Source organism: Sturnus vulgaris, chromosome 1 (genome assembly GCF_052056855.1).
Source record: "Sturnus vulgaris isolate bStuVul1 chromosome 1, bStuVul1.hap1, whole genome shotgun sequence".
NCBI lineage: Eukaryota > Metazoa > Chordata > Aves > Passeriformes > Sturnidae > Sturnus > Sturnus vulgaris.
This window is the reverse complement of record NC_142243.1, coordinates 81707692-81728657: the sequence shown is the minus strand read 5'-3', so window position 1 is coordinate 81728657 and position 20966 is coordinate 81707692. Positions and strand designations below refer to the sequence as shown.

General features: G+C 36.1%; 1 long non-coding RNA gene across 1 annotated transcript in view; it reads left to right on the top strand.

Annotated features, from left to right (window-relative positions):
- The first annotated feature begins 8730 nt into the window (after positions 1-8730).
- LOC148225325 (uncharacterized) overlaps positions 8731-20966 on the top strand; it is a 46815-nt gene continuing 34579 nt past the window's right edge. The window contains exon 1 of the long non-coding RNA XR_015801510.1: positions 8731-8860. This is a non-coding gene — a long non-coding RNA (uncharacterized LOC148225325). The remainder of the gene's footprint in view (positions 8861-20966) is intronic.

Genomic DNA, 20966 nt, shown 5'->3' with positions numbered 1-20966 from the left:
GGAATTTTAGGACAGAGGTTGAAATCAGCAAATTAGAGTTCAATGGACTGTTGCATAAAAATATGAGCTGATCTGAATAAAGCACAATTAATTCAGCTGAACAAAATGGAGGTGTCATTAATATAAGTGTTCTGATTTACACTCCTGCAGTATTCGTGCCACATGCTAAGTAATTCCAGCTCTCACCTACGCAGTTCACCACAAACTGCAGGACGGGTGGCATGGCTCTTTTCTCAGCTGCCACAGCTCACAGTTACTCATCTTAAAGTAATATGGAATGAGTGCCAGTGCAAGCTGATATTCTGGACTGGCATTTGTGTCTGCTGCAGGTGCATGTTTTAACTCTGGCTAACATGCACAGTAGTCTGTTGGACAGGGTGGGCAGGTAGGGAAATATACTGTTTATAAAGCCCTTGCAGAGATTGTCTTGCAGAGATTGTGGCTGAATGCCTTTCATGCAAGAACAGGTTGACATTTGCATGATCACATTACAAGTGCACCCAAGAAAGCTTTATCATCCTAAAAGCAGCCTGTTTATCTAGGGAGGAAAGCAGCCCAGAGAAGTCAGCACAGGCAGGATACCTTTGCTGATTCCTTTGCTGAGCAAGCAGCAGGTCTCTGTATGTAGTTCTCTCCCCATTCAGAGGAGAAATTGGAAGTTAATGTAACTGAGATGTTAATTTACTTATGATATATATTGTAATCCCATTGACTGAAATTAGAAGTAATCAATAAATATTCAAAGATAATTATTATCTTTATTAGCTATGTTAGTTAGTTATGAAGTGAGTTTAAAGTCAAATAAGTGTCAAAAGTTAAATATATTTCATAGATTCACAGCTCTTTCATTCTTGCTCCTGTCCCTATAGGACATACAGTATGAAAATAACAAAGCTTATGTAACTAATGACTATAGCTGTTTTAATAGCTATTTATGCCATTTCAATCTGACACTTTGAAGAGTGCAACAAGAGAAATACTCACAATTTGTCAGAAAATAACATAGAAAATATCTGTAGTATAGAGACAAAAAAACATTAACCTTAATAAGATGTTTGGGAGATTAGATTGTAAAATTATGCTGATGTAAAACTCAATTTAAAAATATATTTTAAATAGCTTATATTCAGTATGTGGAGCTGCTAGTAACAGGAGAGGGGTCCAGCCTCATGCATTCACAAATTCCCCATTGTTGATGGAAGGATACTGGAACCAATGTCACACTCACCTTCTGTCGTGATATGTCTGGCTTTGGATCAGTGGTGTTACAGCATATTGTCTATTGAATCCTTTTTAAATGGGATTATGAATGACCATACAATAAGCAGGAAGTGTCAGGAAATGTTTACTGTCTTCTTGGCATCCCTGAATTGTGATGGGAAGGTAATTCTTATAAAACAAGAATGCAAACCTATCTCCATTAGCCGCGACCTTTTAACTTCATTCATCCTCGAGAAGTCCATCTGAGCAATTACGAATCAGCAAAGAGTGATACACACACGAGTCCTATGCTGTTTGCTAAACATATTAAATATGCAACAAATAACACTGATTCCATGTTTCTGGAAATATATCTTCTGATATGAATTCATGCATGTCTCATGCTTTGAGAGTGTTTTGAGAGGCTTCTGCAAGAAATTATTATGTTTCAAAGGTTCATAACTGAAAACAATGCATTAAAATGTGTATTTAAGAAAAAAAAATCATATTGATTCATGCTTCAATTGAATGCAGCTTCCCAGAGCACATGCATGCAAATATATGTGTATACATATATATATATATATATATATATATATATATATATATATATATATTTTTGTACTGTATAAAAAACACAGCGTCTTGACAAATGGTAAGTATAGACTTAATGTTACTGCATTCTTAGGTTTATTTCTCATTCTGAATCGTGTCCGTACAGTCTGCAAATGAAGAATAGGCTTTGGCCTTTTCAAAAGGTTTTTCTGCGTCTGTGGAAACTCTAGATGTGCAGTTCAGCAGCAGCTACTGGGAAAAATGTTATTATGCTTTGCTTATACTTCCTAGCCTGAGGAGTACAGAAGCCTCACAGAGTAGTGTCAACAGAATGGCTTTCAAGTTAATTGAAAAGTATAGTCAATCTGCTTGGTATTTCTGTCACAGAGCAAAGAGTAGAATTGCATTTAACTAAGCCTCTGTAGTGTTTATGCATAGTGTGTTCTAAGAGTCATGTCAAGCCCTCAATGAAAAGTAAACAGAAAGGTAAATGAAAAGGAATTCCTTAGAAAGAGTGCAAAAAGATTCTGATTAAAAGCATTACTTGCAGGACCTTGACAATGCAGTGCTGAGATGAAGCCTTTTAGGGCTCCAGTTAGGCAAATTCAAAAGTATTCAGTTGACCTTGATGAAATTGTTGTCATCCTCAGACACTTTTCTAGGGTGCTAGCTAAACAAACTCCAATAAAATCACTCTTAGTATTCAGAAATCTTACTGATCTCACAGGTCTGAAAAAGTCAACTAATTTTAGCATTTTAGGGCACTTCGGACTGCTAATATATGATTGCTGAGCTACTTTCATGTGCAGATATTTTGAATGACAATGAGCAAGTAATCTGATCTGTGTAATTATTGAGGTACAGTGTACCACTGTCTAAAATTGTCTTATGAATAAATATCCTTTCAGGTATTTTAGAAGATTGCATACTGCATCTAGATAACAAAGAATACTTTGATAGAATTTACCAAATAGCAAAGCCTCTGTTCTCTTTTTACCTTTTTTGTTTTCTATCTTACATAATTCAAATAATGAGTGTCATACTAAATATTGTAATTTGAAATTTTTATTTTACAGCCTTCAGATTTTAAGGTTATTCTATTTTCTTCCACTGAAGCATGCTGTGAAGACCTTAATTTTGCTAGAATATAACTTATTTTTCTGAACTGTAATCAAAACTACTGCTTTAGCTGTATATGCATTTACTTTTAATTCCTCTGTGTCTCTTTTAGATACAGGAATTGGGCTTTTTATGGAGACACACAGAGTTCACCTCAGTAAAGTTCCACCTGTGTGTCTCAACCCACTAAATCAAATGCTATAAACTAACAAATGAAATGGTCTTCTTGACAATAGTGTATCTACTGTTTTACACATTCTTTTAATGAGAGGCGTGAATGCAAATAATGCAGCCATTTCCTTTATTAATAAAATTTTTTATTTCACTCATAAAATTTTAAATACCCAATGCATTAATGGCTTGCCTTATCTCTCCCATTCTGTTGCAGTGGATGGACTATATGTGAATCTTAAGTGAAAAATAGGTTTATTTTAAGTAAATCAATGGCAAAGCATAAAAAACCTGGAAATACTGCACAGCATTTCTGGACACTGTTAAATAAAATTTTAAAGATTTTTTGCATTTACCAACACACAGAAGTATGCGAGAAAAAAAGTACTCAAATTACTAGATAAAATATAATGATTACAGATGCAAATATATTGTCATAAAATTATGCACATGGGTTGTAGATATATGACAACAGAAATATGCATGTACAAAGTTGAATGAAAAAAATTGCCTCATGTATTTGTCCTTAAAAAGTTTTAAAATCTTGAAAACTGACCCAGAAAGCATAAATGGTTAAAAAGCATTTTCTACCTTTTCCCTAAACATGGTGGGTGACATCTACTATCCATATTTTATTTGAACTTGACAGCTGCAATAGAAAGTCAGATCACTGCTGTTGTCTTTCTCCGGGAAAAAAAAGATTGTGTTCTGGCTGGCTTATACACTATACTCAAGGTAACAAGCAATGGGCTATGACACAGATCGATAGCAAACATTTTATTGCACTCACCAATTGTCTTACACTGTGGAAAGCTTTACGCAGCACAAAGGTATTTATTAAAAAATAGGTTTTGAAATACTGCTTTTGTGTATCTGTAGATACTCTTATTTTTAATAAAACAAAATTATTATTTAAATAAAAGCAAAATCAAGAATAGAGGTGATATTTCTTATTTGTTTGGTTATTCATGACTCATTGAGCAATTGGAAGTATACTGTCTTGCTTTCATCAAATTGAGAAGTTGTTTTATCAAAGTAAAACATATATCATCCCCTTACCAGATTTTTTACACTTGCCCCATTATCAAGTAGGTTTTATAGATTTTGCTAGCAATGTAGTCCCTTTAGATTATCTTCAGAGTCTGTGAGGAAGAAATTTAACAAAACAAAGCATTATAGACTTTTGTAGAGATTCTTTCATATGCACAAACATTAATAAATCAAAGGAAAGAAGAAAACCTGTAGTGCAACCATTTAGATCTACATGACTGTAAGCTTGTACAATAAAAACAAGCAAAAATCTTGTACTGAGCTAAATGACAAACTGTGCTAATGTCACTAGGTCCACATAGTGAACATGATGTGTGAAATTCATAAAGCTCTCCGTGGTAGGTACCTCTTTTCAAAACATTATTGGCAATCTTCAAATAAAGAATACTTATGTCAGACAAATAGGAATTATATCCACAGCTGTGCAATATTATAAGTGCAAAACATTTTATAGATTGCAGTCCTTACATATGGATGGTAGCTAGCTAATCCCCAGCATGTTGCTCTTTAATACACTAGGCTTAGATGTTTGTTGCAGGGCCTGAAGAATGCATCTTAAATGCTCTTGTAATGTTGAATTTGCTAAAAACTTTATATGGGCATCATCATTCTTTGCACCTTTATGGCAGCTTGAGTTTGCAATAGTAAACAACATGACAGGCAAGGCCAGTGTCAGAACAGCTAGGGAAGCTGCCACAGCCAAGTGAAGGAAAAACAATAAGATCATGAATATGCAATGATTTAAAGTCTGTAGTCACCCATGTTTTCTTAGGAGAACTTGAGGTACTTTGGATGATTTTCCTGTGCCACTGAGTTCATATTATTTGCATTTTCATAATCAAATTTGAAATGACAAATGAATAAAAGTAGCAGTGGCATTTAATTTAAAAGATGCAAAAGAATAACTGTAAAGGCAATTTTATGTTCTTGTCTCCAATATGATAGAAAATTTGCTCTGTCAAAACTGGGATTATGCGAAAAAAGTGACATTTTCTAAATTATTTGATATAGCAGTGAAAGATAAAAACAGTCAAATTCTGACAAGGAAAAATTCTGATGAAGGAAAAGCTGATGTCTTAAAATCTATGTGCTCTCCATATATAAGTTACTGATAAGGTAGTCAAGAATTTAATAATTTTCATTAATTTAACAATGAAATCAAGGACTGTCAAACTGAATTCATGAGGAAGAAAGAGTTTCTCTAGTGTATACGTGTATGTGTGTGCATATGTATTATTTCCCTGATGCCTTTTTCAACTTAGAAATGAAACAAGATACACTTTTGAGGTAATATTAATATTAATATAGGATGTAATATAAAAGTAGATTTTTATTGAAGGCCTCCAGGGCCAGTTATGGAAAGAAGTCAACAAAAGTCCACTCCCCACAGGAGTGCATACAACTTTATAAGTTTGATAAATTAGCATAAATGGCAAAAAAGCACCAATTAGGAACACAAGTGATGATGCAATTCCCACCTTCCCAGGTCAAGCACCTTCTAAGTCTTCCTCCCTTTGGAAGGAAGTGGCTGAGCAGCAGGAGGCAGTGAGAAGATTGTGCAGGACCAAGAAAGCTGAGAAGGTGTTGGATAGCTGGTTCCAAGTGCAGTCTGCAGTGGACCCACAGCCCATGATCAAGCAGCCAAAACCTCTTCCATCAAAACTCACAGATAGGAGGGGCTAGTAACATAGAAGAATTTGTAGCTTATAATGGCAAGGAGCTGCAAGAGGGCAGAACCTCTTCACCACTCTGCAGACTGAAAATGAAAGACCTGTCACATCAGGAGAGCCACCGGAGCTGAATAAGGCAGCTCAATCTTCTCCCTGTATAACAACCAATGCAATTAAGGAAAGGTGACAGTTAATAGTAGCGGGCAACTCTCTTCTGAGAGGTACAGAGGCACCTATTTGCTGACCTGATGCAATTTCTGGAGAGGTATTCTGCTTACCAGGGGCTTATATCAGGGATATCACCATGAGACTACCAAGCCCACTACAGTCCGCTATTAGACACTGCTGTATATTTTATTTTACACTTCCCTTCAAGATACTTTTGTACTGTAATGTACTTTTTCCAAATGTAAGATTATTATCCTTTGCTAGTTAGGAGTGTTCCCTAATACCTGAAGTGTCAGAATTAATCTGACAAAAGAAAGACCATTAAGCAGACACTGTAGGCTATGATGTTTTGAACATTTAGGAGGAACAGGTACAAAAGGCTGCAGATCCTATTGTTGTACAAGTCCAATGACCTTATATTACAATGCGTTATCAGCTGTCTTCACTCCTGAGTTAAAAACAAAGTATATTTTTCTCAGCCCTGCTGCATTTGTTCTCTGTCTTGTATTTAACCTAGTTAGATTTGATTGACATCCACCTTATTGGAGAGAACCTTGCACTTAGTTTAAATTTGCTGCAGGCCAGGCTTGGTCAACTACAGATGATCCCAGAGACTTTCCACTGAAAAAGTCACAAGTCAAAACTGGAGTTTAAACTATGGTTCTAAAAATGTTGCTGTACATCTATGATGTTGGGAAGGAAGTGCTGGATGTTGACTTGTGGCAATGAGCAAAATGGTTTATTCTTTGAACAACCATGGAAAAGTTAAGCACAATTAAAAAGGGATTAAACTATGTTTACTAATATTCCTTTGATAAGAGATTTATCAGCAATGATGTATACAATCATAGAGCGACTTGGGTTGGAAAGGACTTTAAGTATCATTGTCCTCCAACCCCTGTGTCGTGGGACATATTCAACTAGACCAAGTTACTCTAAGTCCCATTTGATCTGGCCTTGAACTTTTCCAGGAATGGGGTACACAACTTCTCCCAGCAACCTGTTCCAGTGCCTTTGTATCCTCACAGAGAAGGGTTATATTTAAACTAAATCTATCAGTGGAAAACTATCACCCCTCATCCTTTCACTACACTCCCTGATAAAAGATCCCTCCCCAGCTTTTTTATGAGCACCCTTTTAAGTACTGAAAGGATACAACCGGGGCCCTGCATAACCTCCTCTTTGCCAGACTGAACTGTCCTACACTCTTAGCCTTCTTCAAAGGAGGCATACTCCAGCCTTAGTTCATGTTCATGGCCCTCCTCTGGATCTACTCAAGCAGATCCATGTCCTTTTTATGCTGAGGTCCTGATAGCTGGATGCAGCATTCCAAGTGGTGTTTCAGAAGAATGCAGTAGAGAGATCACCTCCCTTGACCTGAAGGCCATGCTTCATGATCTTCATCAAGTCTTCAACAAAGAAGGATCCAGACTTCTCACGTTTTCTGCTCTTCTATCTTGAAAGTAATTTTTGTCATTATATTGTTATTTATAATATTCTGATACAAACTTCTAATGTTTCTGCCTTCGTAGCCTAATTTGAAAAATGAAAAATTCATTAAGGGCAGATAAACTTTGCAAAAAGTTCATCAAGAAAATTCCAATTAACAACATAAATCAAGTGAACGACTGAAAAGTTTGAATTTCATTTCTGTTCTTTAAAATGTATATATACTCCCATTTTAGGTTTGCTCTGTGACTTAAGTAGCAGTTTATGGAAGAAATTTTTGTAGTGTTTTGCCTCTTTGGAACAGTATTCCCTTGTTATGGAGAAAAATATTTAATCTTCAATATATTACTTACTGTCTTTTTTCTTCATAAAAAGATGCTTGTGATACTGTATATTAAAAACGGCATTTATTTTTTTTTTACAACATATGAAGGAGAGCTATGTCAATCTTCAATATTATTTTCTGCATTAACTTTATGTTGAGCAGCTTCTTGTAGCAAACAACCTACAAAGCATGGGCAAAATAAGTTGACAGATTCACGTCATAATGCTAAATCAAGATACAAGGAAATGGCACAGTACACAGTTAAGAAACTTATATTGAAGAAAAAGCCAACAACAAACCAAACCACAATTTAATGCAAAATATTTCAGTAGAGAAAAAAATCTCTTTTCAATTTTCAGGCAGACAGTAGTTGATGCAATTGCAATATGTTTATTGATGCACATGTATATGAGTGATATCCATGTCAGAAGAGTAGTTCCTATAACAGATTAACATAATATGCTTTCTTTTAAGAACTAAAAAACAACAAAACAAAGAAAGAATAAATTTCTTATGAGATGTGGAATGCAGACTTCTGCATTCATTCTATACTATAAATTGTGGCTTTCTAGATTTTTCAAAGTGACTCTAAGACAATAAGTATTCAAACCAATATCCTAAAGGCCTCCTAAAATGCAGGCCTTTATTTCTTATTTAACTGGATTGTGTTGCAATTTCCCTTAAAGTAAAAAGGATTATTTGCCCGGTGATTCTTGAAGACATCAAAATATTAAGAGTGTCAAATCTTCTGCCTGTACTAAGATTATTCATAATTGGTGCAAAGTTTTTTATATACACGAGGGTTGCACCAGTATTTAACTGGAACACTTAGTGTTTAAATAATCAGTAACCTTTCTCTGAAATCAATTGACATTAATACATTCTTGTTTTTTAATGAATATGCTAATGTGTAATCATTTATTTAGGTATTTAAAGTGTTGCTGTGTAGATAAAGAAGATTATTAATCCTCAGTAATGTAATCAAATTCTATATGAAATTACAATGCCTTATTATCAGTGTCACAAGGAAACAAAGATCTCGCAGATCTCTTCTGTATTTTTTATTTAGCTTCAAAACGTGGGGTAAAAGATGCATTAGAATCTAAGGTCATGATTCTGCAAACTTTCAAATATAGAGCAAATCATCATTGAGGTACGTGGCAAAATTTATATTATTTTTCATTTTTAATGAATCAGAATGAATAAGGTTTCTTTTGATGATCAAATCCTGAGAGTTTAAACTGATGAGACCTCATATCTTAGAAATGTTACAATTAAGAAATGAAAGAATAAATGCATGCATAAATAAATAAGTTGCCTAAAACCCCCAGTGTTTCTATGCAAGCAAAACACTACCACTTTAGATATCTAGGAAAAAAATACTCTCATCATATAAATTGTGGAACTCTAATGCAAATTTTGTCAGACTATTCTGTATGCAAAATGACTACAGAATATGCAGCACAATTTCCCCGTGTAGATAGGATATCTGCAATGCAGATCAGAGGAAGGAAATTCTGCCTACGTTTACTATATATATATATGTTGATGCATGTTTATGTATTACTTTTATGCCTCCTTAAAAAGAGAGCATCTTCCGCATAAATAGAGTATTTTTTATTTTATCGACACCTCTAAAAATGAAAAGTGTGATTACTTTGGCACATGTCCACTGCTATAATCTCTGCTAATAGTTTCTATTCTTAGGTATTAAGGGCAGGGAAAGTAGAAATGTGTATTCTTCTGTAAAGCTTATATGTTGAGGAGAGGCATAGTCTTTCATAGCTTCCTTTCTTCACCAGCTATTTTGGTGATAGGTAATGCTCCCTCTCTCTGTCTATCTGTCCATTTAACCATCTGCTGTAGCTCTCATATATTCCAGGGTAGTATATTTAAAATTATTATTCCCTTGACTTACCACAAGGTTTCAAAGCTAAGGTGCCAGGCAATTATTTAAGTTTCTTGAGTATAACTATACAAAATTAATGGCATCAAGTAGCAGATTAAATTTCAGGATAAATCAAAGTCTAAGCCTGGTTTTGATTCAATTTCAATGGTTTTCATTATAATGGTGACCTGAAACCCACCCCCCAAAACCCCAAAGTAAAATGCAACAAAAAAATAAGAGCTCATTTCATAAGCTTATCTTTTTACCTCTGGATTTTCTATTCTCTTATGGAAAAATAAGAAATGCATGTTTCCGAAAAGTTAGAACCACTCAGAAAAGAGAAACAGCAACTTTTAATTTAGATTGCATCCAAAGTAATAGCTACAACAGAGTGTCAGCAATCTTTCAAGGTTGCTGCATCAGGCTGCATTTTTTCATCCTCAAATTGGAGATTGAATGCAGTGGCATCCTGAGGATGCCTCCTCTCAGAGGAAAAAGAGTTCAAGTATCTTAATTTCTGTATTTTGTCTCTGGGTTAAGCAGCAGATCCCAGAGATTTTTTGCTGAGTTTGGACCTCCTGGAAATTAGAAAAAACAATTATTTCTCATAGATGCCACTCTCCAGATATCATGCTTCACTGTTGTAACTCCTGTTTTCATTTAAAAATCTGCCTCAGACAAATCTCTCTGGGCTGTCTTTGGCACCTAGACTGCCTGTCAGCAGCCCCTGCTAAGTCAGCTGCTCAAAAACTTTCTTACCCTTATATTTAAAGGCATTTAAACCATGAACTTTATATTAGCACCTTTCTCTTGTTGTTATCACTTTCTCATCCACTGCTGCTATTATAATGACATGGCTAAGTAAAGGTAATTGTTGCAGGAAAAGCGGAGATAATTAAATTCAAATTTTTATTTGATTGTGTTCTAATAATTTCTCCATTTCTCCTATTTCCTGTCATGTCTTTGAAGTCCTTTTGTTCCTCCCTTCCATTTCTCATTTAACAGAAAAAAATACTGGGTTCAAAGCTTCAAGTTTATTTATTAGGTAGCTGTTTATTTCATTCTGGAGGAAATGCAGGCCAGATTTACATTTGCTTTTTCTTTACTAATGTATGTCTTCTCAGCAATTTTTACTACATTAATAGTAATAGAATACCCTTGACAACTCTACTCTCAGGAAGATTTAACTGAAATGACCAACAGATGCTAAAGTTATTAGGAGATATTTATAAATATTCAGAGACAACTTGTCTGCATGCACCTTCAAGAAACTAGGCAGAAAATACTGCCTTGAAACAGTTTGATATTGCAGATGGTTTACAAAGTTTTTCTCCGAACCCTGTTCATGGGGTTTTCTGGTGAAAACTTTACTGAAAATAGTAGATCAGAGCAACAATTAAATGTAAAATTGATATATCCATACTGATCTAGGAATTCCTATCCCCATTTAGAAGTGTGCCTAGGCCACTTATTTCTGAGAGCACTAAAACTCTCCAGGAAGAGATAAAAGGATCAAAATATCTTCTGCATCGTTTTTGAAAAATCTGTTTTATACACTTCTAGCTATGTTAATTTATACTGAGTCATTAATGAAGGGTAACTGGCCAAAGCTTTCTTCAGATTCAAGAAAATATTAAGCTGTACGAAAGGAAGCACAAGAGCACATGGTGGAAAATACATCCTTTTGCAAATTTATTTATAATGGGTTGGTGAGACCAGCAGCTTAAAATTCTGATTGGACATTGGTGTCCAATCTATACTAGGAAATGAAACAATCCCAGGTACTGTCTCCAAGTAAAGAAAATCTGTTTTTTCTATGTTTTGAAGTTATCAACATGCTCATGTCATTACTGAGAACCATTGTGATTTGCATCCTTGCAAAAAATTCCTGATTGCATTTGTGGAGTCAGCACAGGCTAAAAGTACTTGAGGACAGGCTTTTTTAGTAGGCCCTCCTGCAACAGAAAAAGAGGGTTTGGTTTTAAACTAGAAACGGACAGATTTAGATGAGGTATAAATAAGAATTTTTTGTACAATGAGGGTGATAAAACACTGGAACAGGTGCCCCAGAGAGGTGGTAGATACCCTGTCTATGGAAACACTCAAGGTCAGGCTGGATGAGGCTCTGAACAACCTCATCTGGTTGAAGATGTCCCTGCACACTGCAGGGGAGTTGGACTAGATGACTTTTAAAGGTCACTTCCAACCTAAATTGTTCTGTGAGTGTATATCCCTTTAAAAGTAACTTTCAAAACAGAAATTAAGTATTCTTTCAAAGAATTCAAAAAATGCAAACTGATTGTTACTGGATATGCATTGCATATCCATTATATGTTCAGATATGCATTACAACATTTCCCCAGTGGATTAAAATAAAACAGTCTTGAAATATATGATGACTGAAAGATCTCAACACTAGAAAACTTGTTGGAAGAATAAATCATTACGGGGTGCCTGTTTGACAAAATTCTGTAAAATGAAAGTGGCAACACTTATGAAATTAAAATAGCAGTAGCTTTGGGAAATTATTGCTGACCTTTGGATGAGCCAATATCACCTCTGCCAATCTCTTCTAGTGGAAATCTTTAGAATGAAGGATGTTTGCCTTAACTATATTTATTATCCTCTTAAGAAAGTGAAATTATGATTTAAGAAAGAAGGGGGGTACAATATAAAGATGATGCTCAATATTACACCTTCTAGAGGTTGCTCTTAGAAATAAAAGCCTTAAAAAAAAGTTATTAGCAATATGTTTTCAGTCACTCTGTTTAAAAAAAAAAAAGATAATTTAATAGTATAGACATGAGTCATTTTGTTCTGTAGCTATCTGTGTATGGATCAGGATACTGTTTTGACCTCTGTCACTCTATGGGCTCACGAGGTAATCGAGTGAAGAACAGCATTTTACTCGCCATCATTTTTCCCCAGTTCAGAAAACCATTAAAAAATGACTATGAGCAAACACTAATAAGCAACCATTAGGCTTTCTAGAGTCATCATGTGTCTCTTCATTCAAAATAGCTCAAATCTGACTACTTTAAGTGATACTATAAATCTGCTTCATATGAGAATCAAAAATTAAGGGGGGCGAGTGCATATATTTATAAGGTTTGTGAAGTTGTATTCAGGTCTGTTTCAGAAACAAATTTTCGGTATAACAACAATATTCATATGCACCAATGGGTAACAGATTATATATACTTTTTTTTTTCCTAGATTTTGATAGGTTTTGCTGCAGTAGTCCCTTTTAATAAATTAAGAATTATGTTCCTAGTACAGAAAGTTACATATCCTAGATATCATACTGAAAACAGAACATAAATTATATACTGGCCCTCCATAATAGAACAGATTTTATATGTGAAATGCTAAAATAAATCAGTAATGTGTTATTTAATTTAAAACAAAAAAAAACGAACAAAAAAACAAGCTAACAAAATCAGAGCAAAATCAAAACAAAAATACCTAACAGAATGGAAGGCTTTGAGTCAATTACTCCTAGTCCTTATTTAAGGGTAAAATTAAGTTGCTTAGGCTTTGGAATTGATTATTCTACAGTTTCCAACTGTGAGGCAAAGAAATAAAATATTTACAAAATTTTTTCTGTGACAGATCAGTATAACAAATTTTAAGTGGAGGATATAAAGTTCAAGAAATTTAAAAATGTTAATCATTTGCATTTGCCATCCATGTTGTTAAGGAAAAGCAACTTCTAAATTCATAAAAATATATGTTTGTCTACTAGACTTATTTTAATGTTTGAACCCAGTACCTAATCACAGTAGAAAAAAAAAGGGGCAGAAGTTTACAAAATATTATTCCTCTCTACAAGCTGCATGAAAACTGATGCCAAAAAGAGACATCACTGTAATGCTTCTATGTGGGAACTGCTAAATTGTGAGGTCATTTGTAATCCTCATTAATTTCACTGCTACTATGTAGGCAGCCAGGACAGATTTACCAGGCCAGGTAACTGGAAAATAGCTTTACATCAAGGACATGGCATTTACTTGACCAACTAGATGCAAAGAAAGACAGAGTAGAAAAACACCTGGGGAGTGGCACTGAAATTGCTGGATTTGTGGAAGTGACCAGTGGTTACTAGGTCCTATTTAGAGACCACAGGAAAGTATGTTTTCCACAAAGGGTGAAAAGACTGGTCTAATATCAGTGACATTGCACGGTGTCTTTGGTACCTAAGAACATCTGTAGAAAACAAAGCTTCATTAGTTCTGCTGTTTGGGGAGCAATTTTGTTTTGATACTGTTATGAACAGGTCTCAGTTAATAAACTGAAATACAGGTGTGCAAAATCAGTTAGTTTTATGACCATCTGGCCATGAAAATCCAGACTGTGAACACCATGACTCCTTCCTAGGGATTTGGGTGAGTTTCTACTTCCACTCTTAATGCTGGGTGCTTGTAAGTAAAACAAATACTGTAAAGAAAGTACATTGCAATTGTTTTATCCAATAAAATGAACTTATAGAAAATATATATGAACCAAAAACCAACAAAATTTACTTTCTGGAACTAAATAAGTGGAGTTAGAGACATGGGCACACCTGTAGGTCAATGATCTTACTGGCATCACTGAGCCATAGCCACTCCTATGGTTGGAGTGTTGAAACAGAAGGATACAGACCCTAGGAAGGTCAGGCAGGGAAGATGAGGAGGAATTATCTCTATGCCAATGATCAGATGGAGTTGATGGAGCTCTGCCTGAGGATAGACAAGGAGCTGAACCAGAGCTAATGGGTCAGCATTAAAGGGAGAGCAGGGACATGGAACTTTATAGTGGGGCTCTTCTATAGGCTGCCCAGTCAGAAACACTGAGTATATGTGGTATAGAGAGATAAGAGCAGCCTCATGTTCATAAGCCCTGACTTCATGTGGAATTTTAACCACACCAATATCTGCTGAAGGAAGAACACAGCAGGACACAAATGATACAGCACATTTTGGAATGCACAGATAACAGCTTCCTTCCAAGTGATAGAGAAGCCCCTGAGGAGAGATACTATGCTGGAGCTTATCCTCAGCTACCAGGAGGGATTTGTGGCTAATGTGAAGCTTAAGGGCAGCCTCGGCTGAAGAAAATGGTGGTGTCCATGATTCTTAAGGCAGAAAGGAGGTCTAACAGCAAACTCACTGTGCTGGACTTCAGAAAAGCAGACTTGAGCCTCTTCAGGAGTCACCTTGGTAGAGTATCATGGAATAAAGCCCTGGAGGGAAGAGAGGCTCAAGAAAGCCAGTTGATATTCAAGAGTCACCCCCTCCAACCTCAGAAATGATACATGCTGGCAAAGAGGAAGTCTGGCAAAAACACCAGGAGGTCTGCATATATGAACAAGGAAATCCTGGAAAGACTCAAAGAAAGAGGAAGCCTTTAGAGAATGGAAGCAGAGACAGGTAGCCTGGTGTTAAAATCTGACTACTGAGAGATGCTTCTACCCGAATTAAGTTGCAGATGAGACCATATACCCAAGTCAATAGTATGGACTTTATCTAACAATAAAATGTCAGGTAGAGAGACAGAAAGAAACAGAAAAGAGAGGGATGTGAAGAGAGAGACAGATTAAGCTGCAGATTGCCACCACCCACGGATCAAGAGGCATCCTATTGGTTGTTTTTCATCCTGGGCTTCTTGGTGCTGTGGGCCACAAGGTCATTCAAAACTTTTCACTATTTATATATTTTTGCACAAAAATGAATTAATATTTATTGGCTACACACTTCTCTTATTCTATTGGTTAAAAGATTCTGCCGCTTCTGATGCTAGTTAGTCCTTTTGAGTCAGGGGGTTTCTTGAGTCAGTGAGCCTCAAGCTTCCCCTGATATAATCACCTTTTACCTGAAATTATTTCAGCACAGTTGTTGGGTTTGTTTTCCTTGTGGATTCTTTGTATCCATGATCAATGATAAATTCTTCTCTCCCAGCTTTACCTCCCCATAGGCTTGAGATAACACTTGGACAATAGTACCACCTTTATCTTATCACAGTGGCTTAATTTACAGTCCAAGTTTCAGGTATCCTTAGAGGAATATTCAGCAGGGGGTAAGGGCTTCACTGGTCACAGATGAGCAGTTGCTTCTTTGCACAGTTTTCCACAGTGGGAATTATTCCGTGGTAACAATGTTTTAGAGACACAATTGTGATTTGAGACAGAAAACTGTGACCTTTTAAGTCCTTACACCTGGGAGGAATGGAGAGAAATTGTCTGAGCAGCCAGGGATCGGGCAAGCCCTGACAGAATCAAACTTGGCCAGGAATATTAAGGTCAGCAAGAAAAATTTCAATAGGTAACTTGGTGATAAAAGGACGACTAGGGAAAATGTGGGAACACTTTGGAAAAAAGTAGGAAACCTGTTTATCTGTAACAGGGAGAAGACTGAGGTACTCAATGACTTTTTCTCCTCAATCTTCCCTGTCAAGTGCTCCAACCACACTACTCAAGTTGCAGAAGGAAAAGAAGGCACTGGGAGAATGAAGAACATTGTAGGAGAAGATCATGTTTGAGACCATTTAAGGAGCCTGAAGGTTCCACAGTTCCATGGGTCCTGGTCATATACACCCACAGATCCTGAGGGAATTGTTGAAAGAGATAGATGAACCACTCTCCATCATATTTGAGACATTTAGCATTCTGGTGAAGTTCCCACTGACCACAAAAGAGGAAACAACTCCCATTTTTAAAAAGAGAAAAGAGAAGACTACAAGCCAGTGAGTGTCATCTCTGTGCTTTGCATGATCATGGAGCAGATCCTTCTGAAAAGTACGCAAAAGCATATGGAAAACAAGGTGGTGGTTGCTCACACCCAGAATGGCTTCACTAAGGGGAAATTTTACCTGAAAAACTTATTGGCCTTCTATGATGGGGTAACAGCAGTGTTGGATGAGGGAAGAGTGACTGACATCATCTACCTGGACTTGTACAAAGCATTTGATACTGTTGCCCACAACATCTTTATCTCTAAATTGGAGAGACATGTATTTGACAAATGGGCAATTTGGTGGATGAAGACGTGTCTGGATGGTCACTCTCAAAGAATTGTGGTCAAAGGGGAAAGCAGTGACAAAAAGAATACCTCAGGGGTTATCATTGGGACTCCCACTTTTCAAAATCTTTGCCAGTAGCACAGGCAGTGGTATCAAGTGCATCCTCTGCAAATTTTCCAACATCATCAAGCTGAGTGGTACAGTCGATGCACTGAAGGAAAGGGATGCCATCAGAGGGACTTTGACAGGCTTGAGAGGTAGGCCAATACAACCCTCATGAAGTTCAACAGATTCAAGTGTAGGGTCCTGCACATGGGCTTGGGCAATCTCAAGTACAAATACAGGCCAGGAAAAGATTGAGTGTGTTGGTAGATGAGAAGCTTGGCATGATCTGGCAGCTCATATTCGCAGCCCAGAAAGCCAACCATATCCTGGGCTGCACCAAAAGAGGAGTGGCCAGCAGGTTTAAGGAGGTGATTCTCCTGGTCTACTCCACTCTGCTCTACTCTACTCTACTCTACTCTACTCTACTCTACTCTACTCTACTCTGCTCTACTCTGAGGATACCCCACCTGGAGTGCTGCTTCCAGCTCCAGAGTGCCAAACACAGGAAAGACATGGACCTGTTGGAGATCAGGGCCTCATCCAGATCAGGGCCACCAAGCTGATGAGACAGCTGGAGCACCTCTTCTATTGAAGAGAGGTTGAGTGAGATGGGCCTGTTCAGCCTGCAGAAAAGAGAGCTCCTTGAAGAACATTATAGCAGTTTTCCAGTAGCTAAGGGGGACCTCACAAGAGAGATGGGGAGGGACTTTTTACAAGGGCAAGTAGTGATAGGACAAGGGCCATGGCTTCAAACTGAAAGAAGGCACACTTAAATTAGATATAAGGAAGAAATTTTTTACTATGAGGGTGGTGAGACACTGGGAGAGGTTGCCCAGACAAAGCCCTGCCTGGAAGTATTCAAGGCTGGTTCAATGGGTGTTTGAACAACCTGGTCCAGTTGATGATGTTTGAGGTCCCTTTCAACCCAAACAGTTCTATGCTTCTAAGATCAGCATTGTCACTATAAACTGCTGAAAGTCAGCTTTCATACCCTGCATTGAGAGTCTGCCATGTTAACCATGGTTCTTTAATGATTTCTCAGAATATGGTTGATATTTGTTTCTAAATATGGCATATACATAATATGCAAGTTTCCAAATTGCTTGTTAAATGATTCTGTTTATCACGATAATATGAATTGAATAAAATTGAATATGAATTTTTAAGTGAGGGATTTTTATCTACTATTTGGTTTTTCCACATAAACTCAACTCACCTTGTTGAAAGCATGGGGACTATATTTACTGTCTCTGTATAAAGTCTCTGTCAATTTCATATGAATAATCATCTTTTCTAACACTCATTTGATTAATGGACTCTGTTCAGGCATCAGGAATCTATACCAGGATTAGAGCCCAGTATTTCTCTGCCAGTGCAATCAACTATTCTTCTTATGATATATAAGAAATATTAATGGATACAAGCATATACTGGTGAAGTAAATGAGAGATTTTCCATGGACCAATAGGCTTGGGTGCTAAATCCCATGATCTTGTCTAGGCACTGTACTGATTGAAATCCTAAAATCAAATAAATCCTAAACCAAAATTAAAATCCCAGAAAATGATCAGTCGTGTTTCACCCACATATAAAGTCATTATGGGTAACTCAACACAGCCTTACAAGCTTACACAGATTTATTTTTCAGCTGGTATCACAAGATTTTGATTGTTCTTTTATTTTGGGTGAATAAATTATTTACCTTTGTCTAGATAAAAGTTTTATTTTAATCAAAAAGAGTACAGAAACATTTTTTTTCTGTGAACTGTCGTAGAAGATTTAAGCTCTGAATATTTTTAGTTAAGACTGTAGCTTCTAGATGCTTTTACAAATTGCACAAAGACAGAAAACAAATTAATTAGTTTATAACAGAAATAACTGCTGAATGATTAATATAATTTTTTCTCCAGTGTTATGCCATTCTAAGAACACTGACTGCAAGACATTTAATTAGCTTTAAGTTGAAATGAAACATTACATTTTGCCTATTAATTATTCATGTTTACTACTTATTTGTATTTGTTTATTTAATTACTTTAGAAAGGCATCTATTAATGTGGCAAATGGGAACCTCATATACAATTTGAGAACTTGTTTATCCTACTGAGGGTGCATTTGGTACACGGGGAAGATTGTAACCCAGTGGAATAGAATAAGTTTATTTTCCAGCACAGGACTGGAATGTGAGTAGGATGTAAGAGAAAAAGAATAAGTGGAAGGGACATGTCATAAACCAGTTTGCCATAAATCTGTCTCCTGAAAACTGGTTCTGTGACTGATACAAATGGTATCCTGCTGCAGGAAAATATAGGAAAATCAATTTTCAGCTTCTTTCCAAAACATATGGTTTAGTGTAACAAAGAGTTTGCTAAAATTTGACTCCTGAACTTTTTTCTTAAATCCAAAAATTACATTTAAACATACAGTTTTGCAGTGTGCTCCAAACAATATCATTTAAGCTCACTCAGTCATTCAGCCTAATCAAGTTCTATAGAAAAGATGGTCAGTTAGATAAATGCTAGATGGATGCTCTACATATTTTGCCACTTTTTGGAATTCAGCTATCAATTAATGCAGCTAATTGGTACCAGTATACATCGTGAACACTCTCATCTAAATACAAACTTTATTAGAACTTACTGATGTTCTAACTAGTCCTGTTCCTTCCAAAATTAATTTGAATTATGTGAAACCTAATTTGCATAGTATTTCCACAAAAGAAGACTAGTTTCCAAGTGGATGAAAAAAAAATTAACTAGTATCCAGGAAACTGGAATCTAGAGAAGTGGCCAGGAATGTATGTAAGCCACCAAATAACATTGCATAATGGGTTTTAGCCATTCTCCTAACAATACAAGATTTTTAACAGCAAAATTCAGTAAGAGACAATGCGTATACCAATGGTCCAGAAAAGCTATGGAAGAAGATTAAACAATTTTTCCTTAAGACAACAGTTGGAAAAACAATGAACTTGAAAACTGTATTGGAATCTGGCCTAAAACCAGGAGATAATATTTAGAATAGCCCAACTAGCTGAGGACCATTATTTTACTTTTAATTAATGTTAGCCTGTTATCATAACAATTTCTCAAGCTTTCCATTAGAGTGTTAACTTCATTTGTGCCGTTTATTAACAGCATAGAAAGACCAAGGGAGAAAATAAAATTCTGTAATGTAAGAGTAATTTCTAAGTAACCTCGGGGTAGTTATCTTTCAAAAAATACTTTTGTACAAAGCAAAGCAAGTTGGACAGATGTAGTTACTATTTCATGCAGCGCATATAAATACCCTTTAGATGTAAGTAGAGACTTCAATGTCTATTATCATTACTATGGAGGCCCAAGAGTATGAATTTGAAAGAATTTTGGTCTCACACAGTCTACACACGGGGGATCCCTTCAATGCATCTCTGGAAGCAAAGCAAGAGAGACCTTTGTAGTTCTGATCAAAAATACAAACAGAAAAACAAGCCAGTTTTTACTGTTATATTGAAATTTCCCCGTGGCACACAGAGAAAAGGCCCTGTAAAGTATGTGTGGTATATGTATCTGTAAGCAGCAATTAATGCAGAAAGAGAGACATTCCACAATTTCCACAGCTTCACACTGCCAGCATGCTTTTCTCTGGAAATTAATAATAAGAAAGAAATTATATCAGCAAGAAATGATACCTCAAAAAGTGTCAAGGGGAAACAGAGACTTATAAAAGCGCAAATTGTTTTTGAACGAGTTTGACACTACTCAAATCTTTCTCTTTTCAAATTTTCAATACTGTTATATTTTAACACCTTTTTGGTGTGCAACTTTGTCCTGTCACCTTCAAATAACTAAATAAATCTATTACAAGTTAAGTACCACAATTCGAACATAAACACATTTCCATCAGAAAAAAAAAATAGTTATGGCATTTCCCAAACACAAGGAATGCATCTCAAGGTGGAAACTCATTCTTAAATGTTACCTAGATACACACAAAAAACCAAACCAGAACAAAACAGACTTTAGTTTTGCACCCTATATATCAGGAAAAGTCAAGAACATTTTAGAATCAGGGGTTAGCTCAGAGTGCTTTCTCACTATGGCTATTCACCATGAAAGTCTTCCAGATACCAAAATGTTCATTCTGGGTTTATCTCAACCCTTTCTCCAACAAACAGTGCTATCTACATATGGAAATAGCAAATGGTGTAAGAATTGGAAATAGAAATAAAATTATGCTTCTGCTCAATTCTTACACCACCATAGTCACTCTCTAAGAGTCAACTGCA